General features: G+C 35.2%; 1 long non-coding RNA gene across 1 annotated transcript in view; it reads left to right on the plus strand.

The window, feature by feature from the left end:
• The first annotated feature begins 13,554 nt into the window (after positions 1–13,554).
• The window catches only part of LOC149802665 (uncharacterized), a 178,016-nt gene continuing 171,875 nt past the window's right edge, over positions 13,555–19,695 (plus strand). Inside the window, exon 1 of the long non-coding RNA XR_016419928.1 lies at positions 13,555–13,694. This is a non-coding gene — a long non-coding RNA (uncharacterized LOC149802665). The remainder of the gene's footprint in view (positions 13,695–19,695) is intronic.

A 19,695-nucleotide genomic window follows, 5' to 3' on the forward strand; every position in this document is an offset into this window, starting at 1 on the left:
TTTTGTGGGGGGGAAGAGTTATTACGTACGTTGTTTTCTGTTTATTTTGTTTTGTGTTTTTTTTTTCTTCTTCGCTTGTTTGTGTTTTTTTGATCATCATCAGCATGTAGTTCCCTAAATGTAACAGCTATTTTAAGGTTTTAATCAAAACCCTAAGAAGGTATTACATTTATGGAATTTTACAAATTGCATGCCAATTCAAACCGATAATTGATGCATCGTAAGTTGTTTTCAAAGTCTTTTATGCTTTCAGGCATGCACTTCTTGTTCTTGTCAACTCTGACATACAATTAGTATTAGCTGTTTTCTTGTTGTTCAAGTCAGTAAATTATGTGCCAAATTCATTTGTTACCATTCTAATTTCTCAGTCGTTTCTTGGATTTGTTTTTCAAACTTTTATCTAACTGTTCTAGTTGAAATAGAAAGTGTTAGTCCTTTAATGATTTCTTCACCATCTCCGTGTCACTTTCTAACGCATCCGTCTCATTTAGTATCCTCGAGTGACTGTAAACATTTGTGAATATTAGACGCATTATCCACTTTTGTCAAGGCTCTTACGCTGGGCCTGTTTTTCGTTTAGAGATTTCTTGGTCACATACAACAACAGATAAAAAAAGAAAGAATCCTGTTCATCTGAAATAATATTTCTTTGCTCACCAATCTGATTTTTTTCCCTGAATTTTTTCCTAAAGCTTTCATCACCCAAAGTCTATCCATGACCTCGTACCACTGAAATTATCATCGCCCAAAATCTTAATTATTAGACTGCCAACACGTCATTTTACAAAGCGACTAATGGCTGCATCAGTTAATTTAATAGAATCACGTAAATCTGTAATACGGTTTTAACTGAGGGTTTAGTCCACGTTAATAGGGTCACCTATTGATGTAACTACTTACTTTGTCTCAGTGCTGTGAAGTAAACCTAAGTCACTAGGACTACTCATATATATTTCTGTCATTATTTTATTGTTTATATTTCCATTTCTTCCTTTACGCTGATATTGAAACTGTTAATTGTACCACTTAGCATTGCATCTGATGGCCGTTAGCACTGTGTATGAAATAAAGCCATCGTAAAAAATGCTTGAAACAGTTAGACTGCCAAGCACAAATAATTTCTTTGTTACTGATCTAATAGAGGAAATTGTACATAGTTAAATAACACATCAGATGTCGGCATACTCTGGCTATTGAATCACCGTGATATGGAGTTGTCGTTGCTTGTGTACGCAGTGTTATTGCAAGAAGTCGTGAGAGGTGAAGAGCTGTGTTTCGAACATTCAGAAAATATAACTTCTGCATTGTCACTACTTGCAGTCATTCCCTCTGATTGTTTCATGTACGATTCAAGACTGTAAAACTCGTCATATTTAACCAGTCTTTGTTTCATTCTTGTCGTCTGTGAAGTAAAAGATATTGTTTTTCACTTCATCGCAATGTTCGGGCAATCATCAGTGGATTCTATTCTTTGTAGTAAAATGATTGTAATCAACAAAAAAGTCTATTCTCTGTAATGACATGGATAGATTACCATTTCCTACGTCGACTGGACTAACGACATATATTTCTTTCTTTCTGAAGGAAACCGATGATTGCAATACAACCTCTCATTCGTACAGAAACATTTAAATAGTCAAATGTTAAGCTATTCAATCTGCATACTTTATTTTTAAATTTCCCTAAGATGGAGCTTCTCTTCTCCTTCCGATCGGCTCCGTCATCTTGGATTTCCGACTTGATTATTTCGTTCGACTTCCTTTTCCATCTATTAGTGTATGCTGTACTTGCTCGTCATTGAAATCTATTTTATCAGTGCTGATATCATTTTTGATATCCAGTGCTGATATCATTGTTCATGATTTTCCTACTTATCAAATAGTGGACGCGGTTCAGCTTACTAACGCTAGATGTTAATATTTTATAATGTTTAGAAACTGCGTTGTAGATTAACTTCTTCTTGAAACCTCGGCCAAGAAATCCCACTGAAAGACGAATGAGCAACAAAAAGCACTTGTAGATGTTCATGCAACACCTAATCCAATTCTCTTTCCGCCTTATTTTTCGTTGATCTGACGATGCTAACTATTTGCATAACCACGTCACTCGGCAATGAAAAGCTGCTATAACTTCCAGCAGAATAGGACAAAGTCACTTTTGAATCTGCTACATAGTTCCTGAACAGCGTTATAATGGCTTTATCTGTGTTGTAACATTGCTGTCAAAACAGTTTAACAGTGTCTGATACTGCGGCGACAAACAGTGTAATAAATGTTCTATATATAGCTCGGGCACCTACATAACAGATCGCATATGACCTGATTCTCGGATTTAACCATGCAATGTCTTCATTGCTTTATCGTCGCTATCTTGCAAGAAAGAAGCAATTCCAACATGTTGAGTCAGCTGCATGAAGTATGTTACTAAAATATCAGTATCGTGATTTAACCTTCCAGCATCACAAACCAGATCCACGAAGTTATTTTTTCTCGTTAAATATATTTCAATATCTGACAAATCTTCATCTTGAGTCCATTAATATCTATTATTATTTGTGACATTTTTTAAATTTTTTGTCCATCATGTCTCCATTCAAAATGTCGCTGAACGTCAGAATCGAATGAAACCATGTTAAATTGTTTGATACAATGTTAGGATTGTTTGATTCGATGCTTGAATCGTTTAATACTATGCTAAATTCTTTCAGATTTATGTAATTTTTGGTTGGACCAAATTTATCTAAACTTGGAAGGATACTGCAAACTAATTAGTAATTCCCTAATCTGGAAGCAAAAGGGATACATGTTAATACAAAGCTAATAATGGAACCAGTATAAAGTACCCCCAAAAATCAGATGTTGCCATCCACACTGCCACTTTAGTTCATTCTATCAAATTTTCATGTCGCATTGTGCTCTGTATCTTCTCCGAGAACCATTACTATGAAAATATACCGTACAGCATAAGTATTTAATGGCTGTATGCTTCAAATTTAGTTTTTAATTTAGTGAATTTGTATCTCCTTCAAAATGTGTGCAATGTTTATATCAACTAGACTACTAGAGCGTTAGATTCAACCACAGACAAGGTACTATACTTTTTATTTCTTTCATTGTCTAAAGTTTGTTTTAAAAAATGTGAAATCGGCTTTTCTTGTTCGTTTGGGACTTTCTTTTTGAACATTTTGTCTTTGTAAATGTTCTCATTTGCTATCTATTATGGCGAAGCTCTTAGAGCTTCTAAAGTCTGTACTGTATGCATAAGCCAGCCTATTGTAATATATGCATAAGCCAGCCTGTTTTAATACATGCATAAGTCAGCCTACTGTAATATATGCAAAACCCAGCCTATTGTAATACATGCATAAGCCAGCCTATTGTAATATATGCATAAGCCAGCCTATTGTAATATATGCATAAGCCAGCCTATTCGTAACAAAGATTGTACATTATGCTTTATTGTTGTTGTGGGGTTTAACGCCATTTTTCAGCACATGATAGGCTATGCATGGCGGTCAGTGTTAATGGTGGAGGAAGAACCCGTGAAAACCCCGGGAAGAACCAACGACCCACGGGAAGCTACTGACAAGCTTTCTCACATACCCACATTGGCCGAATCCTAGACTCGAACCCACGCAGACAGAGGTGAGATGGCAGTGATCCGTAACGGAGAACGCTTTAGACCACTCGGCCACTCGGGTCCCCTGTACTTTATGCATAAGCCAGCCTACTGTAATATATGCATAAGCCAGCCTATTGTAATATATGCATAAGCCAGCCTATTGTAATATATGCATAATCCAGCATACTGTAATATATGCATAAACCAGCCTATTGTAATATATGCATAAGCCAGCCTATTGTAATACATGTATATGCATAAGCCGGCCTAATGTAATATATACATAAGCCAGCCTATTCGGAACAAAGATTGTACTGTATGCATAAGCCAACCTATTCGTAACAACGTAAGAGCGGCACCAACTATTATTATGCATAAATAGACATGCACATTTTGTAATGAAGTGACATCATGGAGTATCTTGTACACGATCGGGAATATACGATAGAAGGATCATAACATATACTCTAATATTCATTGTTTACGCTGTGTCTAAAGGGAAATGTACTATTCATTATTTACTCTGTGTCTAAAGGGAAATGTACTATTAATTTTTTATGTGTCTAAAGGGACATGTAATATTCATTGTTTACGTTGTGTCTAAAGGGAAATGTAATATTCATTGTTTACGCTGTGTCTAAAAGGAAATGTACTATTCATTGTTTACGCTGTGTCTAAAGGGAAATGTACTATTCATTTTTTATGGTGTGTCTAAAGGGAAATGTACTACTCATTTTTTATGGTGTGTCTAAAGGGAAATGTACTATTCATTTTTTTGTGTGTCCAACGTCAAATGTACTATTCATTGTTTACGGTGCGTCCAGAGGGAAATGTACTATTCATTTTTTTATGGTGTGTCTAAAGCGAAATGTACTATTCATTATTTTTTTAAATGTGTCCAAAGGCAAATGTATTATTCATTGTTTACGGTGCGTCCAGAGGGAAATGTACTATTCATTTTTTATGGTGTGTCTAAAGGGAAATGTACTATTCATTGTTTACGGTATGACTGAATGCAATCATCATAACTTCTGGCGGAAGCCCTGCTTCAGTCTGATGTGTCATAGCAGGCGACCACAACATAAGATTCTTGTCGTGTACAACAGGTTTATGAAATAGCCCGCGTGCCAAGTATTATCCGCTTTTTTTACACCGTGGGTTTTGCTTTTAAAAAAATCCCTTATGTGGCTCGCGCCCTGGAGGAAGCTGCACATGTCTGATGTACACTGTTCTCTTTAAATTGTGTGTGCCTGAGATACCATTTTATATTATTGTCAAGATTTCTCTCCTTTAAAGATGACAAACAAAAAAGTGGTCCAATTTTGTAGGACACAATGTGCTCTTTTAATCATATGTTCAATGTACAGAACAACCTTATGTGTTGCCAAACTTCTTTGCATGAAGCTGAGAAAGATGGTCCAATAAGGAAGTACTTGTTTGCTTCAAGAAATAAGAAGTCAAAAATACCCTTACCGAAGAAACCAAATCAAATAAAAAGCACGGTTTAACGTCCTCTGCTAAGCTATACTGAGAACATGAATACAAGAAATACTTTTTAGCATAAATTGTTGACGATACCTCCTCGAAAATAAACTGCACTTCTTTGAAATGGTTTTTTTTGGAACACCCCCCCCCCCCTTTAAATTTAGCCCGTTATCTCCTAACACACTTGCTCATTCACAACTTCGAAGTCAATCATGCAGATCATATAACTCGAATGTATGTGGAGAGTTCCATTTGGACCACTTTGGATATTTACAAAATAAGGACTCGTCGAGGAGTTACGACTGATCGAACTTTTTTCTTCTTCTTCATTCGTAACATTTCGGTCAAATCCAACGGTCAATCCAATTGCAAAAATAGCGAAGGTGGTCTTAATAGATTTGGCGAACAAAATGCATGATTTTATTGCATGCAAGTCTCGCAGAAATAGCCAATGTAGTTCCGTACGACACTTCGCCATCTTTTACTTGATGTTTGCTGCTCTTGTTTCTCCATTACACAAACCTATGAAGCAATGGCTTGATGGAAATATGTGTTTGAAGTTCAAAGTCATGTCCGCTATGAAGAGGGTACGATAGTTTTTAATTTTTTTCTTCTTGTTCTCCCCCCCCCCCCATGCTCCCTATACCATTTTTCCCCGATGAAAGCCTAAATGATACGTTTAAATCCCTTGTTTTAACGTTTAGAAGGATTTGTGATGATATGTCCTGGTAGGAAACAAACAGAACGAGCAGTTATACTATCCTATTAGACAGTATAATTGGTAGATCCCTGTTTTCTGCGTCTTTCTTGATTTAGAAAGTTAAAAAAGGAAATGACCGTCCTTTCCTGATTTTTAATCAGAATTAGCGAAAATAAAGTGACCTAATCTGTAGTGTTTAACTGATATGGCCGTTCAATCAATACAGTTCTCACAATAGTCGCTGGTCGACTTGTTTGGGTAAATTTCAGGAACTCGGCTATGAATAAATTTTGCCTGACAAACTGACTTTTAATCTACACACAACGTGCAAGAAAAAGCATGATAAATTTACATTTTGAAAATTTTCTCCATAACTGACCTGCAAGTATACAGTACATAGCTGCATAAAGTTGCTCTTCATCCCAATCCATATTAAGTAAATAATTCACCAACATGTCATATTGTGTTGTATTACTTGATGTTGCACAGATGGCTGCACATGCTTGCATGGTTTGCCCTATCGGAAGTTGAATCAATAAGTCAATTTACACATGGCATGATGCATTTCCCAAACAGACAGCTCGTGCTCCTTTAAGTACATAAATTATTAGTCATTTACTTTGCAAATAATCGCCTAGCTGACCTGCTTAATCACCAATATGTGGACTCGGAAAAACTCCCATGTCGTAGCATGTTTCAGAGTTTACTAGTAAATGCTATTCGACCGTTAAACCGTTAACAAGGATACGTTGTTGATTATATATATATATATATATATATATATATATATATATATATATATATATATATATAGTCATTAACATGTGACCCAGATAATTTGAACTTCATGCATCATTTTTCTTTTATTAATTGGAGGTATTTCTCATGTTTTTTTCGAGCAATATTACAGATGGTTTCTTCATGTAAATTTGAAAATTTAAAACTCTAACGTGCTTGATTCATTCTTGTACACCAATAGTCAAATAATACAACCCAGTGATAGGTAATAATAATAACACGATTTACAAGACAACCGAAATATGGCCTTTCGGGTTAGATGAATACTGTTTGCGTTTTCTTAGATGTAAGTGTACAATGGATACAAATGAAAAATGAAAAATGGACCTGCAAATTGAAATACACATTGAAAAAGCACATACAAATTGAAATACACAGTGAAAGTGCGCAAATAATTGAACCACACACTCAAAATGGACATAGAAATTGTGAAAATAGTCATAAAAATTTTAATACACAGTGAAAATGAACATACTAATTGAAATACACCGTGAAAATGGACATACAAATTGAAATACACAGTGAAAATGCCCATATAATTGAACCACACAGTCAAAATGCACATATAAATTGAAATACACAGCGAAAATGGACATACAAACTGAAATACACAGTGAAAATGGACATATAATTGAAATACACAATACACAGCGAAAACGGACATACACATTAAAATACACAGTGAAAATGGACATACACATTAAAATACACAGTGAAAATGGACATATAATTGAAATATACAGTGAAAATGCACATATACCTGATATATACATTGTGAGGCTGGAGGTGTTGGTGGGGTTGATTGGCGGATTGTAGCTTCTTACAAGGTGTCCGCTTTATTTGGTTATCGTTATCTAGACGATGATCGCCCTCGGTGTTGTTGCCCGGATCGAGTAAATATTAATATAAAGTGTGAAACTTATAGATGGAATAAATAGAGATCTGAGTAGATATAGAGAACAGAATGACACGAGCCCCCCCCCCCCCCGTACATGGAATTACATAGACAACTGTGATAATACATTACATTCGGAAGATACAGTTCTCTTTTGAAATAAATCATTCACCGAATTTTAAACACAAATATACTGATATAAATAGCGATATGTTTTTAAATGATTCATCATTGGATCGAGTGAACAATCGAAGCCATTGCCTTGTACAACTTCATAACCTGCTTATTTCCGGTTCACTCCAACTTTACTGCGCCTGTTCTTCTTGGTTCTTTCGCTTTTTTCTTCTCCAAACTCTATTGTCTCGCCTCTTTCGGCCCTCGTTGGTAGGTGGATACATAAGTACGTAGATACTTGGATAAATAGGTACGTGGATATGTCACTGGAGCTATTTCCCCTTTCAAAATAAACAGAGAAGTAACCTATATCTTCTGTCAGATATCCTACTGGGAATAGATCATTACTCCCCTCTCGTTATGTCAGATATCGTCCTATCGGACTTCAAACAGATATCAAAGACTATCTGGTCAAGCCAAACATGGCAGACCATAAACAAACCTAGTTTCATAAGATTAATGTACTTCATAACGGCTATTTCATCACTGACTCACATTAACATCACAAAATACATAACAGTTCCGTTCTCGTCTCAATTACACAAATGAATGAATGAAATTCGTTATATGACTTAACTACGATATTTTCAGCGAATACACACATTCAAGTCTTTAGCGTACATGAAATCTCACTTCATGGCTTAATAACCTTAATTTCAGTCAATATGCACTCAATTCTTTATCATACGTGAAATCATCTAAGATCGGAGAATTCACACTGATTCTCGTAACTCATATCAACTAAAGTAATCCATGAAATTCTTAGAATACCTGATTCCTATAACAATCAAGACGACAAATTCAAATAATTCGTCAGACTTATATAAAGAAGATCATTGTACGAATTCAGATAGATGAACTCAAACATAGTTATACTCATAAAAAAACTGATCTGACAATTTCGATACGAAGATCGAAGTTAACCTTTTCCATCCAGTCTGTCTGACTGTTAAATAAGCGAAGGCTTAATTAACGAATCACTTCCTCTCACGACACAGACATTAAAAATCATTGCAGTATAGCGATTTAACGCGCACCTGTCCCCATAAATCTAATTAATTGTTCTCTTGCCCAGATTAATGTGCTCTTTATAGATCGACAAAGATTTGCACCCTTACATACATTAAAATGAATATTTAATTGAAACAAACAGTGAAATGGACATAAAACTGAAAACACGTTTCCAGTTTAGTACATGTATGACCATCGTCGGTAGCCAAGGTTCCGATATGATAATCCTATCTACAGCCTGGCTAGCGAAGATGATGTATGACATGGCCGGGGACAGGTCTCGGCGCTTCGACTAAATGGTCAGACCAAGAATTGTTTAAAGAAGTTAACATTTTAAATTTGCAAGTTCATGTTAACAGGTATTTCGTTACTGTATAAAAACAAAATTGAGAAATTTCTCAACCGTAACAAACAAATTAAACTTTCCCCCGGAAATACATTTTACTCCTATGGGACAGTTCACAATTCTGTGAACTTTTTCTTTTTTCGTGGGCATCAACTGTCGTTTTGCGAACAGTTACATTTGCGTCGGTACTTAAATTCTTGCATTTAAGGAGTGATCTATTTTAATAGCAGGATTCTTGTTTGTTTGGTCCTTAAATTCGTGAAGCAATCATGAAATCCGCGAAATAGTAAATCTCAATATAAAAAGGACTTGTTTTTAGACTATACTAATCTTTTCGAATATAGAACCTAAAACAAGAGATATATGAAATAATCTCATACTGAAGATAAATTCTTAGAACTTTAGTGAAACTGGACCCGATGCAGGTCTGTAAACTATACACTTGTATTAGCTAAAAATTGACTCCGTCAGGAAGCAGGCTCATACCACAATGAAGGAAAGTACTATTTTAGAAATCTATATATTAGGGTGACCAGGAATGACAAGTCTCAGTTTATGATTTTTAAAATAAATCAGGTTTAATTTATAGCTGCGTACATGTATTACGTTATGTTAATCAAACTTTGTGAAAATCGATTTTTATTTAAGGTGGAAAGGAATCAAACTGACGACTTTACAAGCCTTTGCATGAGCTCTGATTCGTTCAGGCAACGAACACGTCGTGTACTTTTTCAGGATGACACTGAGAGATAATCGAACCAGATTTTGTACCGAACACATAGTCATGTCTTTCACCTACAGTCAGTGAATATACCTGTCACTGATCATTTTCAATTAATTTAATATTTTCATTTCATCAAACACTCCAAATCCAAAATAGTGTACATTATTTCTCCATATAAAATGCTTCTAATAGTCTTTTTTCTTTTTTTAAGAATATATATCGCACGTGCGCCAAAAGATGCATTCATTAGAATTTAGACAATGACTTACGAGGAGATCCAATTCTGTAAATCTAAGCAACTGTTCATCGCTGACTGAACTAAACCAACGCCTTTCAATTTGAAAATTGGTCCTGGTTTATGTCGAGCAAGGTTATGGTTGAATTACATCTTTGGTGCACCAAATAATTTTCTTTTTCTCAAACGCTAACACCGATGTCTAAAGAATGTGAATTAGTTATGCGAGTCCCGCGTCTCTGGAATTAATTCGTAGCAGGATCATACTCATTTCGTCGATGTGCCCAAAACAGATCTCTTCTGAGAGGGACTTTACAATTAAACTTGTGACTGTCATATTTACATACAATGTACATTTATTATGTTAAGGTGTGCATTCGACAAAGCAATTCGAAATTCCAACTTTGATACGGATTTCGGCCATAAGTGATAGACTCTTTATCAAGGCAAGTTTTATCCACGTTTATGCATCGAAATATGACACTTTCCAATCATGATGTGATATGTTAGAATAGCAAATCAGTTAACGTTGAAGTATTATTGAATTAAATAACGGACAAACTTCACGAATGTATATCCGAACAGTGTGGGTTATATGGCATTTAGCGATTATGTTGACAGTTGCACGCCGTGTGTGGTAGAATATCAAAATAAAAAAACGATGTCCTCTGTTTAAACGTGTGTCGGCACGTATTAGGATAACCATTCACAAGTATATCGATAAAGTGAACGTTACTTTGCTGAAAGTATACCTAAGTTATCTGCTTAGAAATCATTAGATAACAAAAAAAGAAAATAAATTAAACAGTCGAATACGTGCATGTATAACTTAATCTCCGAGCTCGGGAGGGAAGGTAAGATGGATTATTATTATTATTATTATTATTATTGCTTGACAAAATAGAATCACTCTTTAATCAGTTTGTAGCCATCCCGAAGGACCATCGCAACATGAAAGTAGTACAGATATCAAAGGAGTCAATGCCAGCTCGGTAAAGACCGACTGCGCTCCTTAAAACATAAATACAGCAACTTAACTCGCTCAACTCTATGCACAGATACAGTCGCCAAATGAAATATGCATAAAGACAAAACAAGGCTCAACTAGATTGAAATCATAATGCATTCGAATAAAAGACCGGAAGTTACATAAACTACACTGGCGACGGTGTGGGACAATGCTGACCACCTACGAGTCTGTGTCGATGTCAAAATAGCCTTTCACGAGTAAAAACTTTATCAATCCAGATGAAATTATGTAGGTGCAATAAAAAAGGTAAAATATTACATAATAGGTAAACGTATATCTAGATGTAATAAAGCTATGCGCTTTCGGTTCCGATTTGATACGTCATCTAACGCGAATCCAACTCGGACGGTAATAAAATATCATGAAGTCGACAAAAGATCATTCTAATGCTCTACGCGATAATAAGTAATAAAAACATAATGACAAGAACCACTGAACAATACTGACATTAATGCATAGACATACCGCGACACAATTTCGGAAGTTCTCGAAAATCCATCACCTCCCAACGCCCCTGCCCCCAAAAATGAAACAAAACAAAATGACCAAATGACACTACAGCCTTCAGCCTGGATAATCCGAAGTTTCGTTCATCCAAAGGGCATCAGACATAAGCAATAGAGTAAACTCGCGTTACAACGACATCCATTACAACAAACAAACAAAAATATTCGTACAAACGTGCTCAGTAGTATGATAAACGTATTTATCGTTATAATGGAATATCCAGCTTCCGACTATGACAGCAACTTCCCAGTAACAAACATACACATTTACTTGATATATTATTCCTAACAACGATATATAAAGGTTGAAGAATATGTGATATGTTGAATGGTTTTGTTGTTAGCTCGTTTTTTTCCCATCAGAAACACACGACAAGTAAATCCTAAAGACGCTATATATATTTAAATAATCGAGATAGATAAGTAATATGTAACCGAATATATATATATATATATATATATATATATATATATATATATATATATATATATATATATATATATATATATATATATATATATATATATATATATATATATATATATATATATCACCACCGCACAACGTACACGTGCTGAACTGGACTGAACAGGTAGTGTCCGGCATTTTGAAGTGCACACAAATATGCGGGTGTGTTTTTATGTGTGGAACTAAACCTGGGGTACAGCTATACAGCTTATCAAAGGTGCGATATTCTGTTTAATAATGTGGGAAGGGTTGAATTTCTAAGCGATATAATAGTCTTCGCACCCCCTCCCCTAATAAATATGAACTGCTCCCGAGTTGAAGTCTTGTAATAAGGTCGTATCTTTTTGCATCAATCTTACAACATAGCTGAATAAGGCCCAACACCTGGGTACATATATAGAATACCTATGTACTTTTGCGTGCATTACAAATTAAGTGTGTCGCGTAAGTGTTCCTAGTATTCATGACAGTTTCACAATAACATTCTTACTAAAATTCAGTTGCAGTTGTAATTTATAAAAACGTTTTTTTCAAATCCGTGCACAAATACACATTAATACCCATACTAAATAAACTAAGTACAGATTAATTTGTGAAAAGTTAAATTAGAAACCGTTTGCATAAATTTCAGATTTCTTAGCTGAAATTAACACACGCACACACACACACGCACAAATATGTGTGCGCACGTGCATTAACGAACACTCATTAACCCTACCCTGAATAAAATGAATGCAGAAAGGACTGATCTTTGACAAAATCTCTAAATATGTGCAGGTAGACTATATTATTTTGTACATGGGAACTTCAAATGACATGTGGAAATGGTGACTTCAAACAACATGGAGACACAAGTCTCAGCAACATTAAAGAAAATTAACACCTGCAAATTTTACAGATAGACGTATTGTCTACCTGCATACATGCATGCAGAGTGCAGCATACATACGCATATTCATAAGTTCATTAATAATTTTGTAAAACAAAAATTACAACAGGACTGATAGCTGGCTGGCCATCTTGCTAAGATGATAGATAGATAGATAGATAGATAGATAGATAGATGGATGGATGGATGGATGGATAGATAGATAGATAGATAGATAGATAGATAGATAGATAGATATTATTCCTTTGAAAACATGAAATATTTGTTTATATCTATCTTTATATGTACATGAAGCACCTCATCGAATAACTGGGGCAACGAACATTTTAAACCCAGCTATACTCTCTGGGTCAGTAGGAATCCGGAGCGAGGCAAACGGAACATAATGCGCCTGCTTGACTATTGGGCCATCTGTCTTTGAGGAATGTCAACAATGCGGGTTATGCCAATATTTGGAGATTTCCACCAATCGACGAGTACCTTCCAACGAGTAAGTGGGGGCGTGTCTAAAACGCAATAAGCGAAGGCAATGTAAAATCTGCGACGGTTCAACAATGCAACAAGTTGTTCTGTATTGTTGTCAGTAAAGATAAATTTGGACGAATGACACTTGGAAAAAAAAAATTGAAAGTCGGAAATATGTAACTGATACATGTGTGGAAAAATGTAAGAATAAGTTTCACTCTACCTGTGAAACGCGAGTTGTTGATTTGACTGTAGTGGAGACATGCCATCAGACGGGCTATCAGGAAAGGCCAATAGGCTGTGCGAGCTGTATTTTCACGAACAGGCATCATGATCAAATAAAAAGGTGGGTATTGGCACGTTTGTATGTCTGTGTGTTTGATCGTAAGTCTGTGGGCAAATTAATGGAGATGTGATGTCATCATTCTAATTTATGCGCATATGTGGAAACTGCGCAGTTAGAATTTTGACTAAAATAATAATAATAATAATAATAATAATAATAATAATAATAATAATTATTATTATTATTATTATTATTATTATAGACGATGAAGGTGACAAAGTCAGTATTGTCATTATTACTATTATTTGTTGTTGTTGTTTTATTGTTATTAATCTTTTCATTCTTATTGTTGATAGTATTTGTTTTTGTTGTTTTGTCGTTTACACTTCGAGAAAGCTGAAGAAATGCAACGTCAAACCTAGACATGCAAAATAATAATAGTTACACAAAAGTAAATAAATTCATTTCTAACCTATTTAAAAAGAAGAATGTTTATATGTGTAATTGGTCCCGTGGAAAAAATAAATAGCACCGCTGTATATCACCGGAAAACATACATGCAGATGGACGTGTGGTGGTCAGTACCCTACCGGGGGCAAAGGTGAGGTCACATAAGTCCAATCGTGTTCTGATAGTGTTATTAATTGGTTCGTCGAATGATGTCGTTGACCGAATGTTTGAAAATATTTGCGCAATTAATGTCTATCAAATCTAGTTACAAATTATGAGTTGTACGTAATCTTTCTTATACGTCCAGCATAATGTGAATTCTCCAGGTGGATGTTGCAGACCCAAATCGACTTGCCAATTATGTGTGGACAGATGAGAAATAAAATATTAGTACCACTATGTTTTTAATTAAATACGGGTTCAACTGTTTCGTTTATGTAGCAGTCGGCATTAGCGTTTCCTTAGTTTATTGTAACAAAAAAATTTAACTTTTTTTTATTCTCCCAAAGGATCACCACTGCTGATGACGCAATTTTAAGAAACCCTACACACAGTGTATCACTCTTTATCTATTCTGCGTGTAAATCGAATTTTCTTTCCAAGTTCCATCACTACAATGCACACATACCATGTACATACTACCTGGGTCAGTGACTAGCCAATATTGATCGATATTTTCTGTTTAACAAAATAAATCATAATACCTTGCAAAACTTGACAGACGTTTTGATTTAAATTAAGAATAGAAAATATAAAAAGCAAAATTGTAATTAAAAATTATTGAAGCTCAAATTTGAATATTTTGCACATTTTAGTCGAATAGTAATCGTGTATTTTAGCCGAATATTGATATTACGTAAATTTTAGTCTAGTGTCACAGGACATGCTCCCAGAATCTAAACTGGTTCATATAACATATTGTAATTCATTATATATTTCATAGATAATGAAATATCTAAGTGGGAGAAAATTGATTACGCAACAGTGTCAGTACAGCTTTTATCGGCACAGTGGCATTATCACTTTAGTTTCCCATTTAGTAAATATATCTCTCTTTATGTTTGATAGTCAAACTTTTATTTCCATATTTAGGCCTATGTCATTTTTCTTCTTCTCTTTCCCCCCCCCCCTCGCGGCCCATCAAGATGAACAGATTTGAAAATTTGTCAACACTGTAGAACCTCTAGTATAAAATTATGTAATCAACGAGGAACCGCCATCAAGAAAAGCTTAAAACTGAACTCCAGACCGCAAAAAAAAGGCTTCAGGTGTTAACTTGTTATAATTAGTTTTCCATTTGAATCATGCAAATTTTAAATGACTGTGCTTACATGGCTCGATATTCTGTCATCCCATGATACAGTATCGTATACCTGCTTACATGACTCGATATTCTGTCATCCATTAATACAGTATCGTATACCTGCTTACATGACTCGATATTCTGTCATCCATTAATACAGTATCGTATACCTGCTTACATGGATCGATATTCTGTCATCCATTAATACAGTATCGTATACCTGCTTACATGGATCGATATTCTGTCATCCATTAATACAGTATCGTATACCTGCTTACATGGATCGATATTCTGTCATCCAATGATCCGTTTGAATGTAGAAACAAAGAAAATAAAGAATCACAATCCGTACAAGTTAATTCGCAACCATTAAAACATTTTGCTTCAAGATTTTACGTCTAAAGTGTGTTGGATACGACCGCTCTTTATTTCTGCATTACCCCTCTCCGGACAACGTTCACTGTTTCAATCTGCGCAGCTAACATGTGTTAACAAAACAAAACAATCTTCATTTGTATATGAAAATAGTTGTTAATTTGACAAAACAGACAATTTCGAGCATTATAAGTTAATAGTCAGTATCTTTGAACTAATGTAAGAATTATGAATTTATTTTACATAGTAATGGAGCTGTTGATTATGTTGGCACAGAATGGGGAAAAAAATCCGTTCAAAACAATTTTTTGTATTATTTCCTTTAAAAATAAAATAAAAAATACATTTGTTTCGAGTAGATTTTGGTAAATATTTTACTCACGAAATGGAAACATTTTGTATTTTCACTCGTGACACATTTCCACTGAACACATGAAATGTTTCTTTATATCTACTGGGGGGAAAAAGACCAGATATCTTTTATGTTTTACATGAAGTATTAGGCGGATATCCGTCATGGGTATGTAAAAGCAAGCTGTTACGTGTATCTGATTAACATGCAAGAACTATTAATTAGTTCGATGTTATAAAGAATAATTCATCACTAATCACTGTTTTTTGTGTCTTTGTATTCATCAGATCCATTCATTCATTCAGAAAAACTGATGACTCCAAATGTATTTAGATTGTCAATGTTTACTTTAAATGACAACTCATCAAAGACGAGATGACCATTTCAATATAATCAAAACGTTTCTTCAGAAGAAAATATTATTATGTTGTTAGAGACACAAATACCCCACACAAAATAAAGAAAACAACAAAAAACACAACAACAATGCAATCTAATTTTAGTCACTGCAAATTGTAAAACTGAATGACAGATAACAAAGCGATACTAAAATCGAATGTGTAGATATTGTGTGTCAGACAGCGAGTGAACAATAGCCCTTAAAGTCACACGCACTTGGTTCTTTAAATTTTAGTCGTTTATCGGCAAATACTAACATGTACTAATCCTTTAATTTCCTTTAATTGCGCACTAATTCATTGGTATTATAGATTAAAATATTCCCAGAGCAAGCCACGGGTAGATGCAGGGTGTCTTGACTGCTTGTTGCATCCGTTCTTCCTCCCTCCCATTATCTTTCCGGTTCGTCTGTTCGACTTCCTCTTAACCACTAGCTATCATTTTATGCCAAGTTTTGACAAAGTGATGCCCATTTTCGTATTATTGTTTCTTTTGGTGTGTTTTTGTTTAGTTGTTCTTTTTTCTGAGTTGTGAATTTTCCTGCCAAGTAGTTGTGCGTACATGTTTGTTTACCGAAAAGATGTTCCAAAGAAGACGGGTAAGAGTAGCTGTCTCTTAGTCCATTTAGCAGTCTGCCAGTCAGGTTTTCGTCCAGGGCCACCCACCTCTATACATGTATGTAACGTTGTATGCGTTTGCCATTGCAGCACGTATGCTATAGATGTGTTCGCTTTGGTGGTTCTGAGTGTAATGATCTATACACATAGTGGTCTCTTGGGGGTCTTATTGTGGTCCTGTTATACTTGTGGGAGTAGCGAAGTAATTATTTTCATTTGTTGTAATCCAAAGAAGAACGTTGTGTTCATTTTCCCTGGCGGTTTACCTTCTTACTCTGCTTCTTCCCGGCTTAGTATCCTTCTATTTACTTCCTCTTATCCCTTCGTAGTCTTTTACGTATTTTTGCTAATGGAAGTGGTTGCCTCTCCCTCTGGTTTTATGCTCTGCATCGTCTCTTTTATTTTTCCTTTTTCCTCATCTTCTTCTTCCTCCTTGTTTTTGTCTTTTCCTTCATGTCTTTGTCGTCTTTCCTGGTGTTTCTGTTTCGTTTCTTACAGAGCCCTTCATTTGTGATCTCGTTTCCCTGCTTCAACTTTTCTTTTCTTTCTCGTACATATCACATTCATCCTTTTATGATTTATTTATATGGTCCCTAATTATATCTTAAGTTCTTATTTGTTTATCTACCAACCCCCCCCCACATTTAGTTGTGTAATTTGTATCTTTTCTCTTGATCTTTTTGTTCTTATATATTTTTCCCCTACACGAAGTCTTTTTCGTTAACACAATGTCGTCTCTTCGACATGGTGAACCATACGGCTAAGTGGAAAAGCGGACAGATGTCTTATTCTAGACGTCTTATTTTTTTTTTCTGTGGGGTGGCTCGTGTATCTTGTGTTATTTTATTTTGCACGGGCTTGACTTCTTTATTTGTGAGTAAAACATTCTTTCGAACCATGTCCCTTAAAAGGCCAGGTATAACCAATTCCCTCTTTTGTTAGCTATATATTTTCCTCTCCTGTCCTAGACAGCCGAGATTCTACCCTTGTTGTTTTCTTATGTTTAACCTCAGTTTTCTTTTTTTTTTTTTTTCGATAGCAATGCATTCAGGATAGTAATGTAGTTTCAAAGTTTTTATTATTATTTTGGCCTCGTTTTATTTTGGCATGTGCTTCGTGGGTTTTCTTTTGGGTGTTTATGAAATAATTTCCTTTCTTGGTCGTATTTAGTACATGTTCAATTGTTCCCGGAGTCGGTCAGTTTATAGTTGCTGCTACTTTTTATTTTTTTCCTGTGCATCCCGCTAACGGAGTTCTTTCTGATTGTTTCTTATTTATTATAGTTTTCGCATCGACCCTCTCGTGGTACAGTAATCGCACAATAAAGGTTAATAACTTTTCGAGTCGAAATACCATTTAATATTTTATGATCATTATAGATGTATATCTTTTAAGGAAAGACATTAACCTTAAATGCAAACAATTTCGATTTAATTTGCTTCTGTTTTGCTGATATACTGCTTTTCAGATGTCAAATACATACCGTATATACTCGCTTTTCCGACTGCTAATACATACCATATATACTCGCTTTTTCGATTGCTATCAAGGTATATAGTTGCTTTCCAGGTGGCAAATACATACCGTCAAAGTCAGCTGCAAACTACAATATGGTATAACTAATCAGTAGACCCTGATCTGCCTGTGCATTATGTGACGGCAGATCAAGGTTTGTTTTTTGTTGCAGTTGGACTCAAACTTATAAGCGAAAATGTACGGTATGCAATAAACTTGGGTTATACTTTAATGTTAAGTTATGACATGACAAGTCCTGCAAAGACTTAATGTGACTGGTATGTGGGAAAGCGATGCACGTTTCTACAGCAGCAGCTGCAATGAACAACAATTGCTGATGAAATTAGCCATTATACTGCTAATAATTACTCTAATTTTGGCCAATAGAAAAATATTCATGAAAATGATTCACATCGTTGTACTGACCTCTGCTTACACATTCTGGCCTAGGCCGATAAATCATCCCTTTTCCCGTGATGATATTGATTTTCGGATGAGGAGCTGATATCACCTATTCTTTACAATCTGCAATTATCTGCAGCCAAATTTGGCTGCACACATTGGTGTATATTGTATACACTTCCCGGTATTTCTCGTGTCTGGGCAGCTACCGTCGGCTGAAGGGTTCTTTTGGTGACATGTAGATTATATTTCCTGTGGAAATCACACGTTTGGTGATTGTAAATTCACGTGGAATAGCACAACCATCTGTCCTGTGTCCATTTTGAATTTCGCGCTTGATCTGGCTCTTACCAATTACCGGTACGTGTCTAAAGTGTATACGGGTTTTGTTCCGGAAAGATGTGTATGCAGCAAAATCACATATTTTAATGAACAGGTCACATCAGACCAGCAACATCGTCCATCAGTATTAATACAGATTTGTGAGGTTGATTTATCGGACTAATTCTGGCTTCGAAATAATAAAACTCACGAACTTGAGCTTGAGTTTGAAGTTTTGTTTCAACCAATTATAAAAGACATCAACTCTGAAAGGTCGTTTCTTTCTGACTGATAGTGAAAACTCCATCTCAGACTGAATCCCCGTGT

The sequence above is a fragment of the Sinohyriopsis cumingii genome, chromosome 3, assembly GCF_028554795.1.
Source record: "Sinohyriopsis cumingii isolate HCF-2022 chromosome 3, ASM2855479v2, whole genome shotgun sequence".
Lineage (NCBI taxonomy): Eukaryota > Metazoa > Mollusca > Bivalvia > Unionida > Unionidae > Sinohyriopsis > Sinohyriopsis cumingii.